This window comes from Mustelus asterias, chromosome 2 (assembly GCF_964213995.1).
Source record: "Mustelus asterias chromosome 2, sMusAst1.hap1.1, whole genome shotgun sequence".
Lineage (NCBI taxonomy): Eukaryota > Metazoa > Chordata > Chondrichthyes > Carcharhiniformes > Triakidae > Mustelus > Mustelus asterias.
This window is the reverse complement of record NC_135802.1, coordinates 6,253,949-6,274,801: the sequence shown is the minus strand read 5'-3', so window position 1 is coordinate 6,274,801 and position 20,853 is coordinate 6,253,949. Positions and strand designations below refer to the sequence as shown.

Below are 20,853 nucleotides of genomic sequence, written 5' to 3'. Positions count from 1 at the left end.
TGAAGGTGTGGATAGACACATGAAAATATGACATTATAGCCATTAGTGAAACTTGGCTACAGGAGGGGCAGGACTGGCAGCTCAATGTTCCAGGGTTCCAATGTTTCAGGCGGGATAGAGGCAGAGGGATAAAAGGTGGGGGAGTGGCATTGTTGGTCAGGGAAAATGTTACAGCGGTACTCAGGCAGGATAGTTTAGGGAGCTTGTCTACAGAGGCCCTATGGGTGGAGCTGAGAAACAGGAAAGGTATGACCACATTAATGGGGTTGTATTATAGACCACCCAATAGTCGGCGAGAATTGGAGGAGCAAATCAGCAGAGAGATAGCTGACAACTGCAAGAAACACAAAGTTGTGATAGTAGGGGATTTTAATTTTCCACATATAGATTGGGACTCGCATACTGTTAAAGGTTTAGACGGGGTAGAGTTTGTAAAATGTGTTCAGGAAAATTTTCTACATCAGTATATAGAGGTGTCAACTAGAGAGGATGCGATATTGGATCTCCTATTGGGAAATGAGTAAGGGCAGGTGATGGATACGAGTGTGAGGGAACACTTTGGATCGAGTGATCATAATGCCATTAGTTTCAACCTGATCATGGATAAGGATAGATCTGGTCCTCGGGTTGAAGTTCTGAACTGGAAAAAGGCCAAATTTGATGAAATGAGAAGGGATCTGGGAAGCTTGGATTGGCACAGGCTGTTCTCTGGTAAGGATGTAAATGGAAAGTGGGAGGCCTTCAAAGGAGAAATTTTGAGAGTGCAGAGTTTGTATGTTCCGGTCAGGATTAAAGGCAAAGTAAATAGGAATAAGGAACCTTGGTTCTCGAGGGAGATTGTAACACTGATTAAGAGGAAGAGAGAGTTGTATGAAATGTACAGGCAGCAAGGAACAGATCAGATGTTCGAGGAGTATAAAAAGTGCAAGAAGCTACTTAAGAGGGAAATCAGGAGGGCTAAAAGAAGACATGAGGTTGCTTTGGCAGACAGAGTGAAGGAAAATCCAAAGAGCTTCTATAGGTATGTTAGGAGCAAAAGGATAGTGAGGGATAAAATTGGTCCTCTTGAAGACCAGAGTGGAAGACTGTGTATGGAACCAAAAGAGATGGGGGAGATACTAAATGGTTTTTTTGCATCCGTATTTACTGAGGAAACGGGCATGGAGTCTACGGAAATCGGGCAAACAGGTAGGGAGGTCATGGAACCTTTACAGATTAAAGAGGAGGTGGTGCTTGCTGTCTTGAGGCAAATCAGAGTGGATAAATCCCCAGGACCGGACAGGGTATTCCCACGGACCTTGAGGGAAGCTAGTGTTGAACTTGCAGGGGCCCTGGCAGACATATTTAAAATGTCAGTATTCACGGGGGAGGTGCCGGATGATTGGAGGGTGACTCATGTTGTTCCGTTGTTTAAAAAAGATTCCAAAAGAAATCCAGGAAATTATAGGCCAGTAAGTTTGACGTCGGTGGTGGGCAAGTTGTTGGAAGGTGTGATAAGGGATAGGATCTACAAATATTTGGATAGACAGGGACTTATTAGGGAGAGTCAACATGGCTTTGTGCGTGGTAGGCCATGTTTGACCTATCTATTAGAGTTTTTCGAGGAGGTTACCAGGAAAGTGGAAGAAGGGAAGGTGGCGGATGTTGTCTACCTGGATTTCAGCAAGGCCTTTGACAAGGTCCCTCATGGGAGGTTAGTTAGGAAGGTTCAGTCGCTGATTATACATGGGAAGGTAGTAAATTGGATTAGACACTGGCTCAATGGAAGAAGCCAGAGAGTGGTTGTGGAGGATTGCTTCTCTGAGTGGAGGCCTGTGACTAATGGTGTGCCGCAGGGATCGGTGTTGGGTCCATTGTTGTTGGGTCCATTGTTGTTTGTCATCTATATCAATGATCTGGATGATAATGTGGTAAATTGGATCAGCATGTTTGCTGATGATACAAAGATTGGAGGTGTCGTGGACAGTGAGGAAGGTTTTCAAAGCTTGCAGAGGGATTTGGACCAACTAGAAAAATGGCAAATGGAATTTAACGCAGACAAGTGTGAGATATTGCACTTTGGAAGGACAAACCAAAGTAGAACGTACAGGGTAAATGGTAGGACTCTGAAGAGTGCAGTTGAACAGAGGGATCTGGGAATAGAGGTACAGAATTCCCTAAAAGTGACGTCACAGGTGGATAGGGTCCTAAAGAGTGCCTTTGGTACATTGGCCTTTATAAATCGGAGTATCAAGTATAAAAGTTGGGAGTGTTATGGTAAGGTTATATAAGGCATTGGTGAGGCCGAATTTGGAGTATTGTGTACAGTTTTGGTCACCTAGTTACAGGAAGGATGTAGTAAGGTTGAAAGAGTGCAGAGAAGGTTCACAAGGATGTTGCCGGGACTTGAGAAGCTGAGTTACAAAGAGAGATTGAATAGGTTGGGACTTTATTCCCTGGAGCGCAGAAGATTGAGGGGAGATTTGATAGAGGTGTATAAGATTTTGATGGATATAGATAGAGTGAATGCAAGCAGGCTTTTTCCACTAAGGATCGGGGAGAAAAAAAACAGAGGGCATGGGTTAAGGGTGAAAGGAGAAAAGTTTTAAAGGGAATATTAGGGGGGGCTTCTTCACGCAGAGAGTGGTGGGAGTGTGGAATGAGCTGTCGGATAAAGTGGTGAATGCGGGGTCACTTTTAACATTTAAGAAAAACTTGGACGGGTTCATGGATGAGAGGGGTGTGGAGGGATATGGTCCAAGTGCAGGTCAGTGGGACTCGGCAAAAAATGGTTTGGCACAGACAAGAAGGGCCAAAAGGCCTGTTTCTGAGCTGTAATTTTCTATGGTTCTATGTAACTGGCCTGCAATTCTGGCTGAAGATTGTTGCAAATGCACTGGGAGGTGGAAATTCTATATACTTAAGTGGTTGCCTGATTGCTTTAAGAACCAGTCACATGATTTGGTGGTGATATCATTGGGGTGTTTCACAGGTTACTATTTAGTTTTGGTTTCTGTTCTGTACAGGGAACATCTCTTTCAAAAAAAAGATGCAACCAATCTATTTGGGACCTTGTCAAAAGCCTTTTTAAAACCCATGTAGACTACATCATATGCACTGCCATTGCAGATCCTTGTTACCTCCAAAAAAATTAATTTAAGTTAACCAGACATGACCTGTCCTTAACAAATCCATGCTGACTGCTTGGTTAATTCATGCCTTTGATATCACTCCCGAGTTCCGAGACAAGCTTCCGAGGATTGCTGCATCAGGCACAAAGAAATGGCGCGACGTCCTGCAAAAGCAAATGCATACCAGAGGTAGAGACAAAACACAGAGGAATTCCTAAGCCAGTAGCTCACCCAATGCTCAATTGTCTGCAATATCCTGCCTTATTTGCACAGGAACCTTCCAGGCACCTACATCACCTACCAGAACCCTACCAAACATCCAGCTGATTGGATATGGTCATCTTTATCTGAAGAGCAACAACAATCTATGTCTTTCTAAATGATAATTATACTGTCCCTCAGAACTTTTCTTCCAATAATTTGCCCATCACTGAGGTACGGCTGACTGGCCTGTAATTGCTGAGTGTATTCCCCACTCTCTTTTTTAAGCACACAATACAATGTGCCACCCTTCCGGCCTATGTGTGATTGAGTCTTTTAATCGCTCACTAAAATGGACTGGCAAACCACTGTGGTCAATTGCTGGTGGCCCTGCCAGCACCCACATCATGTACATAAAATGGATGAGTCCATAATGCTGCTTCATCCAACATTCATAATCCACTTGCCTTAAATCCATTCAGATCAGGGAAGAAATTAAAGTTTCCAAATATAACATAAGAAACAGGAACAGGGATAGGCCATTTAGCCCTTCAAGCCTGCTCCACCATTTAATAAGATCATAGCTGATTCAACACTCACTAAGTCCATTGTCCTGCCTTAATACTTAATTTCCCTATCGAACTCAACCTTTAAAACATTCAAGGACGCGGCTTCCACAGCTTCCTGGCGTAAAGAACTCCAAAGATTCAGGACTCTTTCGAGAAATTCTTCCTCAGATTCACCGTAAATGAACACCCCCTTATTCTGCAACTATATCCTCTGGTCTTGCACTCTCCCACGAGTGGAAGCATCCTCCCAACACTTACCCTATCAACCCATATTAGATGTTTCAATCATATCACCTCTCATCCTTCTGAACTCCAAGGAATACACACTCAACATGTTTAATCTTTCCTCATATGGCAGTCCCTCCATACCCAGGATTATACTTGTAAACCTCCTTTGTACTGCCTCCAATGATAATATATCTTTAATTAAATTAACGGACCAAAACTGTATTCTGTATTCTAAATGTGGCCTCACTAGTACCTTGTACAGTTGCAGCAACACGCTTTACTTTTATGGTTAGACATATTCCCAGAACTTCCACCACGTGACCATCAGTCTGCATAATATATGAAGCATTGGTTGGAAGATGGTGGCATAGTGTTGGCACTGGACTAGTAATCCAGAGCAACGCTCTGGGGCACAGGTTCCAAGCCCACCATAGCAGATAGTGAAATGTGAATTCCCTAAAAATCTTAAAGTAAAAGTCTAACCATTACCATGGTCATAAAAAAAAAGGTCGGATTCACGAATATCCTTTAGAGAAAGATGTCCCTACGCAGTCTGGCCTACATGTCACTCAAATCTACAGCAACGTGGTGACTCTTAAATGTCCTTTGAAATGGCAATAAATGCTGGCCAGTCAGCAATGCCCACATCTGATGAACGAATAGTAAAAAAATTAAACAGCCTGCCCCAATGAACTTCCACCAGTATTGTTCATCCAGGAGATTAATCTTTAATTCTTGGAGGCTCCAGGACATGACCCAGAGGGCTGACAAAACAGATGGGTGGGTTTTGAAGAAGCATCAGGAATGATAAGATAGTGATTCTGTTACTGGACTAATGATCCAGAGAGACTAAAATTCAAAACCTACTATGGCAGCTCAGAAATGCAAGTCAAATTAAATCTGGAATAAAAGACTAGCATCAGTGATGGTGACATGACTTTCTACTGGATTGCTGTTTAAAAAAACTAATAGTTCAGGAAGAAAATTTCATTCTTTGTCTCAGAGTCTGAGTCTAGCTAAAATGTGACATTAGATCCACAGCAACACGGTTGACACTTAATTGCCCGCAAAAATGGCCCAGCAAAGCACTCCCTTGTGAGGAACATAAGAACTAGGAGCAGGAGTAGGCCATCTGGCCCCTCGAGCCTGCTGCACCATTCATTCAGATCATGGCTGATCTTTTTGTGGACTCAGCTCCACTTACCTGTCCGCTCACCATAACCCTTAATTCCTTTACTGTTCAAAAATTTATCTATCCTTGCCTTAAAAACATTCAATGAGGTAGCTTCAACTGCTTCACTGGGAAGGGAATTCCATAGATTCACAACCCTTTGTGTGAAGAAGTTCCTCCTCAACTCAGTCCTAAATCTGCTTCCCCTTATTTTGAGGACATGGCCTCTAGTTCTACTTTCACCCGCCAGTGGAAACAACTTTCCTGCTTCTATCTTATCTATTCCCTTCATAATCTTATATGTTTCTATAAGATCTCCCCTCATTCTTCTGAATTTCAATGAATATAGCCCCAGTCTGCTCAGTCTCTCCTCATAAGCCAACACTCTCAACTCCGGAATCAACCTAGTGAATCTCCTCTGCACCCCTCCAGTGCCAGTATATCCTTTCTCAAATAAGAAGACCAAAACTGTACACAGTACTCCAGGTGTGGCCTCACCAGCATCTTATACAGCTGCAACATAATCTCACTGTTTTTAAACTCCATCCCTCTAGCAATGAAGGACAAAATTCCATTTGCCTTCTTAATTACCTGCTGCACTTGCAAACCAACACCTTGAGATTCCTGCACAAGGACACCCAGGTCCCTTTGCACAGCAGCATGCTGCATTTTTTTACCATTTAAGTAATAGTCCATTTTGTTGTTATTCCTACCAAAATGGATGACCTCACATTTACCAACATCGTACTCCATCTGCCAGACCCTCGCCCACTCACTTAGACTATCTATATCCCTTTGCAGACTTTCAACGTCCTCTTCACACTTTGCTCTTCCACCCATCTTAGTGTCATCTGCAAATTTTAACACACTACACTTGGTCCCCAACTCCATATCATCTATGTAAATCGTAAACAATTGCGGTCCCAACACTGATCCCTGAGGCACACCACTGATCGCCAACCAGAAAAACACCCATTTACCCCCACTCTTTGCTTTCTGTTAATTAACCAATCCTCTATCCATGCTAATTCTAATTCTATCTCCTTCACGATAGCATTGGAAAGAGATAGGATCAGGCAGGCTAGGAAAGTGTTTCTCTGGAGTAAAGGGAAATACAGTGTCATCAGGGAGGAAATTAGACGGGTAAATTGGAAGGAGGCATTCTTGGGGAAAAGTACCGAAGGAAAGTGGAGGATTTTCAAGGAATGTTTGTCTGGAGCTCTGCATGACAACGTTCCGATGAGACAGGGGGGTGTTGGTAGGGTACGGGAACCGTGGTGCACGAAGGTTGTGATGAACCTGGTGAATAAGAAAAGAGAGGCGTACAGAAGGTTCAGAGAGCTAGGAGGTGTTAAGGATTTAGAGGAGTATACGGGACGTAGGAAGGAGCTTAAGAAGGAAATTAGGAGAGCGAGAAGGGGTCATGAGAAGGCCTTGGCGGGTAAGATTAAGGAGAATCCCAAGGCTTTCTACAAATATGTCAAGAGTAAAAGGATGAGATGTGAAGGCATAGGACCCTTAAAAGGTGAAGGGAGAAAAGTTTGTGCGGAACCGTTAGAAATGGCGGAGCTGCTTAATGAATACTTTACCTCGGTATTCACGGTGGAAAGGGATCTGGGTGGTTGTACTGCTGGTTTGCGGTGGACAGAAAGGATCGAGCATGTGGACATAAAGAAAGAGGATGTGTTGGAACTATTGAATGGCATCAAGGTTGGTAAGTCGCCGGGACCGGATGGGATGTACCCCAGGTTACTGTGGGAGGCGAGGGAGGAGATTGCGGAGCCTTTGGCGATGATCTTTGCATCGTCGATGGAGACGGGAGAGGTTCCGGAGGATTGGAGGATTGCAGATGTGGTCCCTATATTCAAGAAAGGGAACAGGGACAGCCCGGGAAATTACCGACCGGTGAGTCTAACCTCAGTGGTTGGTAAGTTGATGGAGAGGATCCTGAGAGACAGGATTTATGATCATCTAGAGAAGTTTAGTATGATCAAAAGTAGTCAGCACGGCTTTGTCAAGGGCAGGTCGTGCCTTACGAGCCTGGTTGAGTTCTTTGAAAATGTGACCAAACACATTGACGAAGGAAGAGCGGTGGATGTGGTCTATATGGACTTCAGCAAGGCGTTCGATAAGGTCCCCCATGCAAGACTTCTTGAGAAAGTGAGAGGGCATGGGATCCAAGGGGCTGTTGCCTTGTGGATCCAGAACTGGCTTGCCTGCAGAAGGCAGAGAGTGGCTGTGGAGGGGTCTTTCTCTGCATGGAGGTCAGTGACCAGTGGAGTGCCCCAGGGATCTGTTCTGGGACCCTTGCTGTTTGTCATTTTCATAAATGACCTGGATGAGGAAGTGGAGGGATGGGTTGGTAAGTTTGCTGACGACACCAAGGTAGGTGGTGTTGTGGATAGTTTGGAGGGATGTCAGAAGTTGCAGCGAGACATAGATAGAATGCAAGACTGGGCGGAGAAGTGGCAGATGGACTTCAACCCGGATAAGTGTGTGGTGATCCATTTTGGCAGATCCAATGGGATGAAGCAGCAGTATAATATGAAGGGTACCATTCTTAGCAGTGTAGAGGATCAGAAGGACCTTGGGGTCCGGGTCCATAGGACTCTTAAATCGGCCTCGCAGGTGGAGGATGCGGTCAAGAAGGCGTACGGCGTACTGGCCTTCATTAATCAAGGGATTGAGTTTAGGAGTCGGGAGATAATGCTGCAGCTTTATAGGACCCTGGTTAGACCCCACTTGGAGTACTGCGCGCAGTTCTGGTCACCTCATTACAGGAAAGATATTGAAGCCATTGAAAGGGTGCAGAGGAGATTTACAAGGATGTTGCCTGGATTGGGGGGCATGCCTTATGAGGATAGGTTGAGGGAGCTTGGTCTCTTCTCCCTGGAGAGACGAAGGATGAGAGGTGACCTGATAGAGGTTTACAAGATGTTGAGAGGTCTGGATAGGGTAGACTCTCAGAGGCTATTTCCAAGGGCTGAAATGGTTGCTACGAGAGGACACAGGTTTAAGGTGCTGGGGGGTAGGTACAGAGGAGATGTCAGGGGTAAGTTTTTCACTCAGAGGGTGGTGGGTGAGTGGAATCGGCTGACGTCGGTGGTGGTGGAGGCAAACTCGTTGGGGTCTTTTAAGAGACTTCTGGATGAGTACATGGGATTTAATGGGATTGAGGGCTATAGATAGGCCTAGAGGTGGGGATGTGATCGGCGCAACTTGTGGGCCGAAGGGCCTGTTTGTGCTGTGGCTTTCTATGTTCTATGTTCTAATACATTACCCGTAATACTGTGCACCTTTATCTAATGTAGCAGTCTTTGGTGCGGCACCTTGTCAAATGCCTTCTGGAAATCCAGATACACCACATCCACAGGTTCCCCATTGAGAACATTACATGTGCAGTGGACAAAGAATTCCACCAAATTAGTCAAACATGACCCGCCCTTCATGAACCTATGTTGCGTCTTCCCAATGGGACAATTTCTATCCAGATGTCTCGCTATTTCTTCCTTGATGATAGATTCAAGCATTTTCCCTGCTACAGAAGTTAAGCTAACCGGCCTATAGTTACCTGCCTTTTGTCTACCTCCTTTTTTAAACAATGCCGTCACATTTGCTGTTTTCCAATCTGCGGGAACCACCCCAGAGTCCAGCGAATTTCGGTAAATTACCACTAGTGCATTTGCTATTTCTCCCGCCATCTCTTTTAGTACCTGGGATGCATTCCATCAGGACCAGAAGACTTGTCCCCTTTCGCCCCATTAACTTGCCCAACACTACCTCTTTCGTGATAATGATGATTTCTAGGTTCTCACCTGCCATCAATTTTTGGCATGTTATTTGTGTCTTCCACTGTGAAGACCGACACAAAATACCTGTTCAATGCCTCAGCCATTTTCTCATTTCCAGTTATTACATCCCCCTTCTCGTCCTCTAAAGGACCAATGTTTATTTTCGCCACTCTTTTTCATTTTATATATTTGTAGAAACTTTTGCTCTCTGTTTTTATATTCTGAGCTAGTTTACTCTCAATCCATCTTACCTTTCTTTATAGCTTTTTTCGTGGCTTTCTGTTGACCTTTAAAGATTTCCCAATCCTCTAGGTCCCCATTAATCTTTGCCACTTTGTATGCATTTTCTTTCAATTTGATACCCTCCTTTATTTCCTTAGATATCTATGGCAGATTATCTATTTTTCTATAGTCCTTCCTTATCGCTGGTATATACTTTTGCTGAGCACTGTGAAAGATCGCTTTGAAGGTCCTCCACTGTTCCTCAATTGTCCCACCATAAAGTTTTTGCTCCCAGTCTACCTTAGCCAACTCCTCCCTCATCCCTTTGTAGCCTCCTTTGTTTAGGCACAAGACACTGGTATTGGATTTTACCTTCTCACGCTCCATCTGTATTTTAAATTCAACCATACCGTGATCGCTTCTTCCAAGAGGATCCCTAACTGCAAGATCATTAATTATTCCCATCTCATTACACAGGACCAGATCTAGGATAGCTTGCTCCCTTGTCAGTTCCATTACATACTCTTCAAGGAAGCTATCACGGATACATTCTATGAACCGCTCCTCAAGGCTGTCTTGAGCAACCTGGTTTGACCAATTGATTAAATGTAGATTAAAATCCCCCATGATAATTGTTGTACCATTTTTACATTATTTCTCGTCCCACCATGATGTCATTATTTGGTGGCCTAGACTACGCCTATCAGTGACTTTTTCTCCTTACTATTTCTAATTTCCACCCAAATGGATTCAACCTTTTTTTTTCCATAGAACCTATATCATCTCTCACTACAGCCCTGATTAAATATCAGAGGAAGGCAGGTAAGAGATAATCAATGCACCATGGCCTTGCCAGGAGCACTACATTCAATAAACAACCAAAAATGGGAGATCATTTTAGACCATCACCCTTCCCGAAATGACCCAGCTGCATCCACACCGTGCATTCCAGCAACATCCACAATCCTGCCTCACAGCAGAAACCAACATTTGGGTACCAACTGCCACTCTATGGACTCTCTCGGACAGAAGAGTAATCCTCGTATCCAACAACACCAGGTTAAAGTCCAACAGGTTTATTTGGAATCATGAGCTTTCGCAGTGCTGCTCCTTCCTCAGATGATGAAGCAGCATCCAACTGAGCATGGAAAGGGTGTAGTGGGGGGGGGGGGGGGGGAGGGTAAGCACAGCATCCAACTGGACACGGGGGGGGGGGTTAAGCACAGCATCCAACTGGACATGGCGGGGGGGCAGTAACCAAGGTAACGAGGCCTAATTAAAGATTTCCATAGATAGCGCGGTACGGACTCTGTTCCCGCTGAGTTTATCTCCTCCCTATCCCGGCCCCACCTACACCCTCCTCACCGTCCCCTCTCCCCCGCTCTGCTCTCTCACTTACTGCCACAGCTTCACTCCGCTTCCACCATCTTGTTTCCCTCTCGCATCAACCCGCCCCAAGTCCCGCCCTCCCCGCGCGCCAATTGGCTGCTGCTTTCAGCATTGTCAGGCGGTCCTCACCATCGATTGGTCCGTGGCTCCTGTCAATCACAACACGCTGATCAAGCTGGGTCGACGCCTGCGCCGCTCTTCGGCCCTTAATCTTAAAGGCAACGTTTTAAAAGGGGAGGGAACAACCACCAAAGCCACTGGCTTTTTTAACTGGCAGAATTTTCATTTTTAAAATGCCTTTTAAAAATATGTTATTTTTATTTTGCGTTAAATGCGTGGCACAAAGCAAAATGCTGACGTTTATTTTTGTATGGCAGCTGCTCATTTGCATAATCAGGTGTTGCTGGAGGAGTTTTTAAAGGCTGAATTTACATTAATAAACTGCACTATTTTGTTTTGTTTTACTTGACTTTTTTTTACATTCTTTCAAGTTCTAAAATTCCTTAACAATCTGCAAAATATAGTTCCAACCATTATTTGTAAATTGAGTTTGTGGGGGCGGCACGGTAGCACAGTGGTTAGCACTGCTGCTTCACAGCTCCAGGGTCCCGGGTTTGATTCCCGGCTCGGGTCACTGTCTGTGTGGAGTTTGCACATTCTCCTCGTGTCTGCGTGGGTTTCCTCCAGGTGCTCCGGTTTCCTCCCACAGTCCAAAGATGTGCGGGTTAGGTTGATTGGCCAGGTTAAAAAAATTGCCCCTTAGAGTCCTGAGATGCGTAGGTTAGAGGGATTAGTGGGTAAATATGTGGGGGTAGGGCCTGGGTGGGATTGTGGTCGGTGCAGACTCAATGGGCCGAATGGCCTCCTTCTGCACTAGGGTTTCTATGGTTTCTTTCTATGGTTTCTTTACGTGCCCTGTTTGTGAACAGAACTCCCACTCACCTGATGAAGGGGCAGCGCTCCGAAAGCTAGTGGCTTTTGCTGCCAAATAAACCTGTTGGACTTTAACCTGGTGTTGTGAGACTTCCTACTGTGTTTACCCCAGTCCAACGCCGGCATCTCCACATCGGTGTTAAAGAAAGCAGGGGAGCACATTATTGATGCTCAAACTATGCTCTTTCAGAGTTCCTTAGATTCAGGAGTCATCCCTCTGCATTGGAAAATTGCTCATGTCACTCCACTTTTTAGGAAAAATGAAAAAGGATACCCAGGGAATTACAGACCAGTTAGCCTAACACCTGTGGCGAGAAATTGGTGGAGCCTAAAATAAAAGATAGGATAACTGAACTTTCACAGGGGAATTAGCAGGGTAAATACGTAGAGTTACAGAGATAGGGCCTGGGTGGGATTGTTGTTGGTGCAGGCTTGATGGGCTGAATTGCCTCCTTCTGTGCTATAGGGATTCTATGACTCTATGATCTATAATTCATAACTAAACCCCTGAAAACTAGGTAGCATTCTTATAAACACACGTTGTCCCTCCAAGGCCAATTGAAAATAAAAGATAGGGTAACCTTGAAATTTTTCAGTTAATCAGAGTGAGCCAGCATGGATTCATGACAGGTAGGTAGGTCATGCCTGACAAACCTCGGTGAATCTTTTGAAGAGGTGATTATGGTAGTGGACAGGGGAATATCTATGGATGCTCTTTATATGGATTTCCAGAGACCTTTTATAAAATCCCACATAAGAGACTGTGAACTAAGGTAGAAACCCATGGAATTGAGGGCAAATTATTGACATGGCTGGGAAATTAATTGAGTGGCAGGTGACAGAAAGTAGGGATAATGGGTAGGTACACAAATTGGCAGGATGTGTCTAGTGGTGTCCCACAAGGATCTGTGTTGGGGTCTCAGTTATTCACATTATTTATTAATGACTTGGTTAATAGCATAGAAAGTCATATATCTAAATTTGTTGAAGTTAGGCGGCATTATGGACAGTGTACATGATAGCATAAAGTTACAAAGGGATAAACTAGGTGTTTGGGCAAAACTGTGACAGAGGAATTTCAATTAAGCAAATGTGAGGTTATTTATTTTGGACTAAAAAAGGATAGATCAGAGAGTACTTTCTACATGTTATGAAGTTAAATACAGTAGATGATTGCAATAATAGGAAGACAGATTATTACTTGAATGTGTGTAAATTGAGAGAGGTGGACACTTAGCGAGACCTTGGTGCCCTAGTGCATCAGTCGCTGAAAGTAAGCGCGCAGATACAACAGACAGTAAAGAAAGCAAATGGTATGTTGGCCTTCATAGTGGAGAAACAGAATGGCAGGGTATTACGTAAATGCTAATAATTTGGGAAATGTTGATGTACAAAGGGACCTGGGTGTCCTAGTACACTATTCACTGAAAGCAAGCATGCAGATACAGCAAGCAGTTAGGAAGGCAAATGGTATGTTGGCCTTAAGTGCAAGATTGAGTATAGGAACAAGAATGTCCCACTGCAGCTGTATAGGACTTGGTGAAATCACATCTGGAGTATTGTGTGTAGTTTTGAACTCCTTATCTAAGAAATGAAGTTCTTGCCATAGAGGAAGTGCAGCGAAGGTTCACCAGACTGATTCCTGGGAAACAAGATTGTCGGGAATTCTCAATCACAGAGGCTGTGGAGGCCAAATCACTGAATATATTTAAGAAGGAAATGGATAGATTTCTAGACTCTAAAGGTGTCAAGGGATATGGGGGGACGCTAGAGTATGACAATGAGATACAGGATCAGACATGATCATATTGAACGGTGGATCAGGTTCTATGGGCTGAATGACCTACTCCTGCTCTATTTAAATTTTATTTAAATTCTATTTTTCTATTTAAATGGAGACAGACTTCAGAATGCTATGGTGCAGAGAGATCTGGATGTCCTTGTACACAAAATGTTAGCATGCAGGTACAGCAGGTAATTAGGAAGGCAATGGAATGTTGGCTTTTATTGCAAGGGGAATGGAGTATAAAGTAGAGAAGTCTAGCTGCAGCTGTGTAGGGCATTGGTGAGACCGCACCTAGAGAACTGTTTTGATCTCCTTATTTGAAGAAGGATAGACTTGTATTGGAAGGAACTTAGAAAGATTCACCAGGCTGACTCCTAGGATGAAGCAGTTCTCTTATGAGGAAAGGTTGAGCCTATATTCATTGGAGTTCAAAAGAACATAAAAGATTCTGAGGGAACCTAACGGGGTAGATGCTGCGAGAATGTTTCCCCTCATGGGGGAATCGAGAATGAGGGTGACATGGTGGCACAGTGATTAGCACTGCTGCCTCACAGCACCAGGGACCCGGGTTCGATTCCCGGCTTGGGTGACTGTGTGGAGTTTACACATTCTCCCTGTGACTGCGTGCGTTTCCTCTGTGTGCTCCAGTTTCCTCCCACACTCCAACTATGTGCAGGTTAGGTTTATTGGCCATGCTAAATTGACCCTTAGTGTCAGGGGGATATCAGGGGGATTAGTAGGGTAAACATGTGGGGTCACGGGGATAGGGCCAGGGTGGGATTGTTGTCAGTGCAGGTTCAATGGGCTGAATGGCCTCCTTCTGCACTATAGGTATTCTACGAATGAGGGTGCAATTTGAAAATATTCACTGGAATTCTCCACAAAAACTTCTGAGTGTCGAATTCACAGAAAAACTGGAATAAATTCCGCTGTTTTTTCAGCGGGAGTTTCAACATGAATCTGGCACACTCTGTGCATGATGTGGAGATGTCGGCGTTGGACTGGGGTAAACATAGTAAGAAGTGGACTTTAACAAAGAGGTTGTGCTGGAATCTTTGAATGGCATCAAGATAGATAAGTCGCCGGGTCCGGATGGGATGTACCCCAGGTTACTGTGAGAGACGAGGGAAGAGATTGCAGAGCCTCTGGCGATGATCTTTGCATCGTCGATGGAGACGGGAGAGCTGCCGGAGGATTGGAGGATTGCGGATGTGGTTCCTATTTTCAAGAAGGGGAATAGGGATAGCCCAGGAAATTACCGACCGGTGAGTTTAACCTCAGTGGTTGGTAAGCTGATGGAGAAGATCCTGAGGGTCAAGATTAATGGGCATTTAGAGAGGTTTAGTATGCTCAAGAATACTCAGCATTGCTTTGTCAAAAGCAAATCGTGCCTTACGAGCCTGGTGGAGTTCTTCGAAAATGTGACTAAACACATTGACGAAGGGAAAGCGGTAGATGTGGTTTATATGGATTTTAGCAAGGCGTTCGATAAGGTCCCCCATGCAAGGCTTCTAGAAAAAGTGAGAGGGCATGGGATCCAAGGGGCTGCTGACCTGTGGATCCAGAACTGGCTTGCCCAAAGGAGGCAGAGAGTGCGTATAGATGGGTCTTTTTCTAATTGGAGGTCGGTCACCAGTGGTGTGCCCCAGGGATCTGTTCTGGAACCCCTGCTGTTTGTCATTTTCATAAATGACCTGGATGAGGAAGTGGAGGGATGGGTTGGTAAGTTTGCCGACGACATGAAGGTTGGTGGGGTTGTGGATAGTCTGGAGGGATGTCAGAAGTTACAGAGGGACATAGATAGGATGCAAGACTGGGCGGAGAAGTGGCAGATGGACTTCAACCCAGATAAATGCGTAGTGGTCCATTTTGGCAGGTCAAATGGGATGAAGGAGTACAATATAAAGGGAAAGACTCTTAGTACGGTAGAGGATCAGAAGGTCCTTGGGGTCCGGGTCCATAGGACTCTAAAATCGGCCCCGCAAGTGGAGGAGGTGGTTAAGAAGGCGTATGGTGTGCTGGCCTTTATCAATCGAGGGATTGAGTTTAGGAGTCCGGGGATAATGATGCAGCTATATAAGACCCTCGTCAGACCCCACTTGGAGTACTGTGCTCAGTTCTGGTTGCCTCATTACAGGAAGGATGTGGAAAAGATTGAAAGGGTGCAGAGGAGATTTACAAGGATGTTGCCTGGATTGAGTGGCATGCCTTATGAGGATAGGCTGAGGGAGCTCGGTCTTTTCTCCTTGGAGAGACGTAGGATGAGAGGAGACCTAATAGAGGTATATAAGATGTTGAGAGGCATAGATTGGGTGGACTCTCAGAGGCTTTTTCCCAGGGTGGAAATGGCTGCTACGAGAGGACACAGGTTTAAGGTGCTGGGGGGTAGGTACAGGGGAAATGTTAGGGGGAAGTTTTTCACACAAGGGTGGTGGGCGAGTGGAATCGGCTGCCGTCAGTGGTGGTGGAGGCAAACTCAATAGGGTCTTTTAAGAGACTCCTGGATGAGTACATGGGACTTAATAGGATGGAGGGTTATAGGTAGGCCTAAAAGGTAGGGATATGTTCGGCACAACTTGTGGGGCCGAAGGGCCTCTTTTTGTGCTGTAGTTTTCTATGTTTCTATGTTTCTAAGTCTCACAACACCAGGTTAAAGTCCAACAGGTTTATTTGGTAGCAAAAGCCACTAGCTTTCGGAGCGCTGCTCCTTCATCAGGTGAGTGGGATTTCAGTTTACAAACAGGGCATATAAAGACACAAACTCAATTTACAAAATAATGGTTGGAATGCGAGTCTTTACAGGTAATCAAGTCTGAAAGGTACAGACAATGTGAGTGGAGAGAGGGTTAAGCACAGGTTAAAGAGATGTGTATTGTCTCCAGCCAGGACAGTTAGTGAGATTTTGCAAGCCCAGGCAAGTCGTGGGGGTTACAGATAGTGTGACATGAACCCAAGATCCCGGTTGAGGCCGTCCTCGTGTGTGCGGAACTTGGCTATCAGTCTCTGCTCAGCGACTCTGCGTTGTCGTGTGTTGTGAAGGCCGCCTTGGAGAACGCTTACCCGAAGATCAGAGGCTGAATGCCCGTGACGGCTGAAGTGTTCCCCAACAGGAAGGGAACATAAGATGGATATGGAGGGATATGGGCCAAATGCGGGCAATTGGGACTGGCTTAGGGGTTTAAAAAAAAAAGGGCGGCATGGACAAGTTGGATCGAAGGGCCTGTTTCCGTGCTGTAAACCTCTATGACTCTGTCAGCACCAAGATCAGTACATGCACAGTAGCTGCACTGCCGGCCTCCCAATCGCTGGTCAGCCCTGTGATGCCCGCATCGCTGCCCCTCCGATCCCCAACTTGAGCCAGCCCCGACACCCCCCCCTCCCGCCACCCCAGCCCGTCCCGATCTCACCCTCCCCCCCCCCCCAACCCGCCCCACTGGCAGCAACCACCCCCCCAACCCCAGTCCCGACTCCCAGCCCTGATCGTTGGCCTCTCTTCCTCTGTCACCGCTGAGTGCAGAGTGGCAGCGGGACCCCCCCCACCCCCACCGATCTCCCCCTCACAGAGGCCCCGACCCTATAGGCCATGCCCCCTCTGGCCCAGCCCCTTTGGCACTGCCTGATGCCTGGTGGGCAGCGCCAAGGTGCCCCCTGGGCATTGCCACTATGCCCCTTGGGTAGTGCCAGGCGGCCAGGCTGGCACTACCCAAGGGGCACAGTGGCAATGCCCAGGGGGCCTCAATAGCCCCCCTTCACTCCAGCGGGATCAGGCCACCAGCTCCCTGTTAGTGGGAAGCTGTTGTAAACCCCACTGGAGTGAACCACTCCGGGCGGGGGCATGGGGGTTGGGGGGGGGAGGGGCGGGGCGGCATGGGGGAGGGAGATGCTGGCGGGCCTGGATACTTCAGTCCCGGGCTTGCTAATTAGATGCAAATCATAATATAGATATAGAACAGTACAGCACAGAACAGGCCCTTCGGCCCACGATGTTGTGCCGAGCTTTATCTGAAACCAAGATCAAGCTATCCCACTCCCTATCATCCTGGTGTGCTCCATGTGCCTATCCAATAACCGCTTAAATGTTCCTAAAGTGTCTGTCATCATTTAAATAATTTATACAGCTCCACGCTGATTTCTGGTGTGGAGCTGACGATGCCAGAAATCTGGCGCACGGAAACTCGCGGAGGCCGTGGCACCCAGCGGGGAGCCCGCTAAACATCCTCCGCTTGAGTCTCCCGGCCTGCTATGCTGCTGAGAGAATCGCCCCCAAGGAGTTGCCCACCATTCGGCCCTTCGAACCTTCTCCGCCATTCATTTTGATCATAGCTGATCATCAAATTCAATATTCCGGTTCCCCCCCTACCCCCATATCCCTCGATCTCTTTAGCCCAAGGGCTATATCTAGTTTCTTTTTGATAGAAACATAGTTATCATTGACCTTCGCTGAATCCCCCCCACTATCAAAATCCTGGGGTTACTGGTCAATGGTCCAGGATTTTGATCGTGGGGGGGATTTCAGCGATGGTCAATGTTAATCAGTTAGCTCAGCGGTTAACTCAGCGGTCCCAGTTATCCTGGGATGTTGGCCTATATCGCAAGGGGGATAGAATATAAAAGCAGAGATGTCTTGCTGCATCTGTACAGGGCATTGGTGAGGCCGCAGCTGGAATACTGTGTGCAGTATTGGTCCCCTTATTTGCAGAAGGATATATTGGCCTTGGAGGGAGTGCAGAGAAGGTTCGCCAGGTTGATACCGGAGATGAGGGGTGTTGATTATGAGGAGAGACTGAGCAGATTGAGTTTGTACTTGTTGGAATTTAGAAGGCTGAGGGGGGATCTTATAGAGACCTATAAGATAATGAAGGGGCTGGATAGGGTAGAGGTGGAGAGATTCTTTCCACTTAGAAAGGAAGCTAGAACAAGAGGGCACAGCCTCAAAATAAAGGGGGGTCAGTTTAGGACAAAATTGAGGAGGAACTTCTTCTCTCAGAGGGTGGTGAATCTCTGGAATTCTCTGCCCACTGAAGTGGTGGAGGCTACCTCGTTGAATATGTTTAAATCACGGATAGATGGATTCCTGATCGGTAAGGGAATTAGGGGTTATGGGGGGCAGGCAGGTAAGTGGAACTGATCCACTTCAGATCAGCCATGATCTTATTGAATGGCGGGGCAGGCTCGAGGGGCTAGATAGCCTACTCCTGCTCCTATTTCTTATGTTCTTATGTTCTTATGGTTACCATTGACCATTGCGGAATCCCCCCCACTATCAAAATCCTGGGGGTTACCATTGGCCATCACTGAATTCCCCCCCACTATCAAGAGTGCAGAAAAGATTTACTAGGATGCTACCGGGACTTGAATGGTTTGAGTTATAAGAAGAGGCTGGATAGACTGGGACTTTTTTCTCTGGAGCATAGAAGGCTGAGGGGTGAACTTATAGAGGTCTATAAAATAATAGGGGCATAGATCAGCTAGATAGTCAATATCTTTTCCCAAAGGTAGAGGAGTCTAAAACTAGAGGGAATAGATTTAAGGTGAGAGGAGAGAGATACAAAAGGATCCAGAGGCGCAATTTTTTCACACAGAGGGTGGTGAGTGTCTGGAACAAGCTGCTAGAGGTAGTAGTAGAGGCGGGTACAATTTTGTCTTTTAAAAAGCGTTTAGACAGTTACATGAGTACGATGAGTATAGAGGGATATGGGGCAAATACGGACAATTGGGATCAGCTTAGGGGTTTAAAAAAAGGGCGGCATGGACAAGTTGGGCCGAAGGGCCTGTTTCCATGCTGTAAACGTCTATGACTCTATTTAAGAAGATAAGGAGGAATTTCTTATCTCAAAAGATAGTTAATCTTTGGAATTCTCTTCCTCGAGAGCAGTGGAGGCTGAGGTATTGAATATATTCAAGGCTGAGTTGGGCAGATATTTGGGCAAGAAAGGATGTCCCGAGGCATGGTACATTGGGGAAACTATGCAGACGCTGCGACAACGGATGAATGAACACCGCTCGACAATCACCAGGCAAGACTGTTCTCTTCCTGTTGGGGAGCACTTCAGCGGTCACGGGCATTCGGCCTCTGATATTCGGGTAAGCGTTCTCCAAGGCGGCCTTCACGACACACGACAGCGCAGAGTCGCTGAGCAGAAGCTGATAGCCAAGTTCCGCACACACGAGGACGGCCTCAACCGGGATATTGGGTTCATGTCACACTATTTGTAACTCCCACAGTTGCGTGGACCTGCAGAGTTTCACTGGCTGTCTTGTCTGGAGACAATACACATCTTTTTAGCCTGTCTTGATGCTCTCTCCACTCCCATTGTTTTGTTTCTTAAAGACTTGATTAGTTGTAAGTATTCACATTCCAACCATTATTCATGTAAATTGAGTCTGTGTCTTTATAAGCTCTGTTTGTGAACAGAATTCCCACTCACCTGAAGAAGGGGCTTAGAGCTTCGAAAGCTTGTGTGGCTTTTGCTACCAAATAAACCTGTTGGACTTTAACCTGGTGTTGTTAAACTTCTTACTGTGTTTACCCCAGTCCAACGCCGGCATCTCCACATCAAGATATTTGATCTACAAGGGAGTGGAGGGTTAAGAGGGCAGGCGTTACCACCACAGTCGGACCAGCCATGATCTTATTAAATGGTGGAGCAGGTTCAAAGGGTCAAGTCTCCCACTCCTATTTATTATGATTGTATCAAAACAGAAAATGCTGGAAATATTTAACAAGTCAGGCACCATCTTTGGAAAGAGAAACAGAGCTACATTCCCTTGAAACATTTTATTACATTAAGGTCATTATATAAATATAATTTGATCACATTTCAGGTCAATCAACCTCCAATGTTAACACTATTTCTCTCTCCACTGATGCTGCCTGACCAGCTGAATATTTCCAGCAATTTCTGCTTTCATAGAATCTACAGTGCAGAAGGAGGTCATTTGGCCTATCGAGTCGGCACCGACAACAATCCTACCCAGGTCCTTTCCCCGTAATCCCACATATTTACCCTTCTAATCCCTCTGACACTAAGGGGCAATTAAGCATGGCCAGTCAACCTAACCGGGCCATCTTTGGACTATGGGCGGAAACCGGAGCACCCGGAGGAAACGAACGCAGATACAGGGAGAATGTGCAAACTCCACACCGACAGTGACCCGAGGCCGGAATTGAACCCAGATCCCTGGTGCTGTGAGGCAGCAGTGCTAACCACTGTGCCACTGTGTCAATTCAGATCTCCAGTATCTGCAGTATTTTGCTTTTCTATTTAGCCTATACTGGTTAACCTTTCACCCACCTTATTTTAATTTGTGTTCACCCAGATCATAAAAATCTAATAACTTTTATCTTAATACTTTAAATATTTTAATTAAATAATAATTTTCCAGCGCCACCGTGCTGTAAAAAGGCCCAATTGTACCAGTGGGCCTATACTCATTCCCCAAATCCACCCTT

General features: G+C 45.8%; 1 protein-coding gene across 1 annotated transcript in view; it reads right to left on the bottom strand.

Moving 5' to 3' along the window:
- Positions 1–10,748, bottom strand: part of fbxl6 (F-box and leucine-rich repeat protein 6) — a 57,357-nt gene extending 46,609 nt beyond the window's left edge. The window contains exon 1 of the mRNA XM_078230545.1: positions 10,692–10,748. The gene's annotated coding sequence lies outside the window, so the exon portion shown is untranslated. The remainder of the gene's footprint in view (positions 1–10,691) is intronic.
- Positions 10,749–20,853: the final 10,105 nt, after the last annotated feature.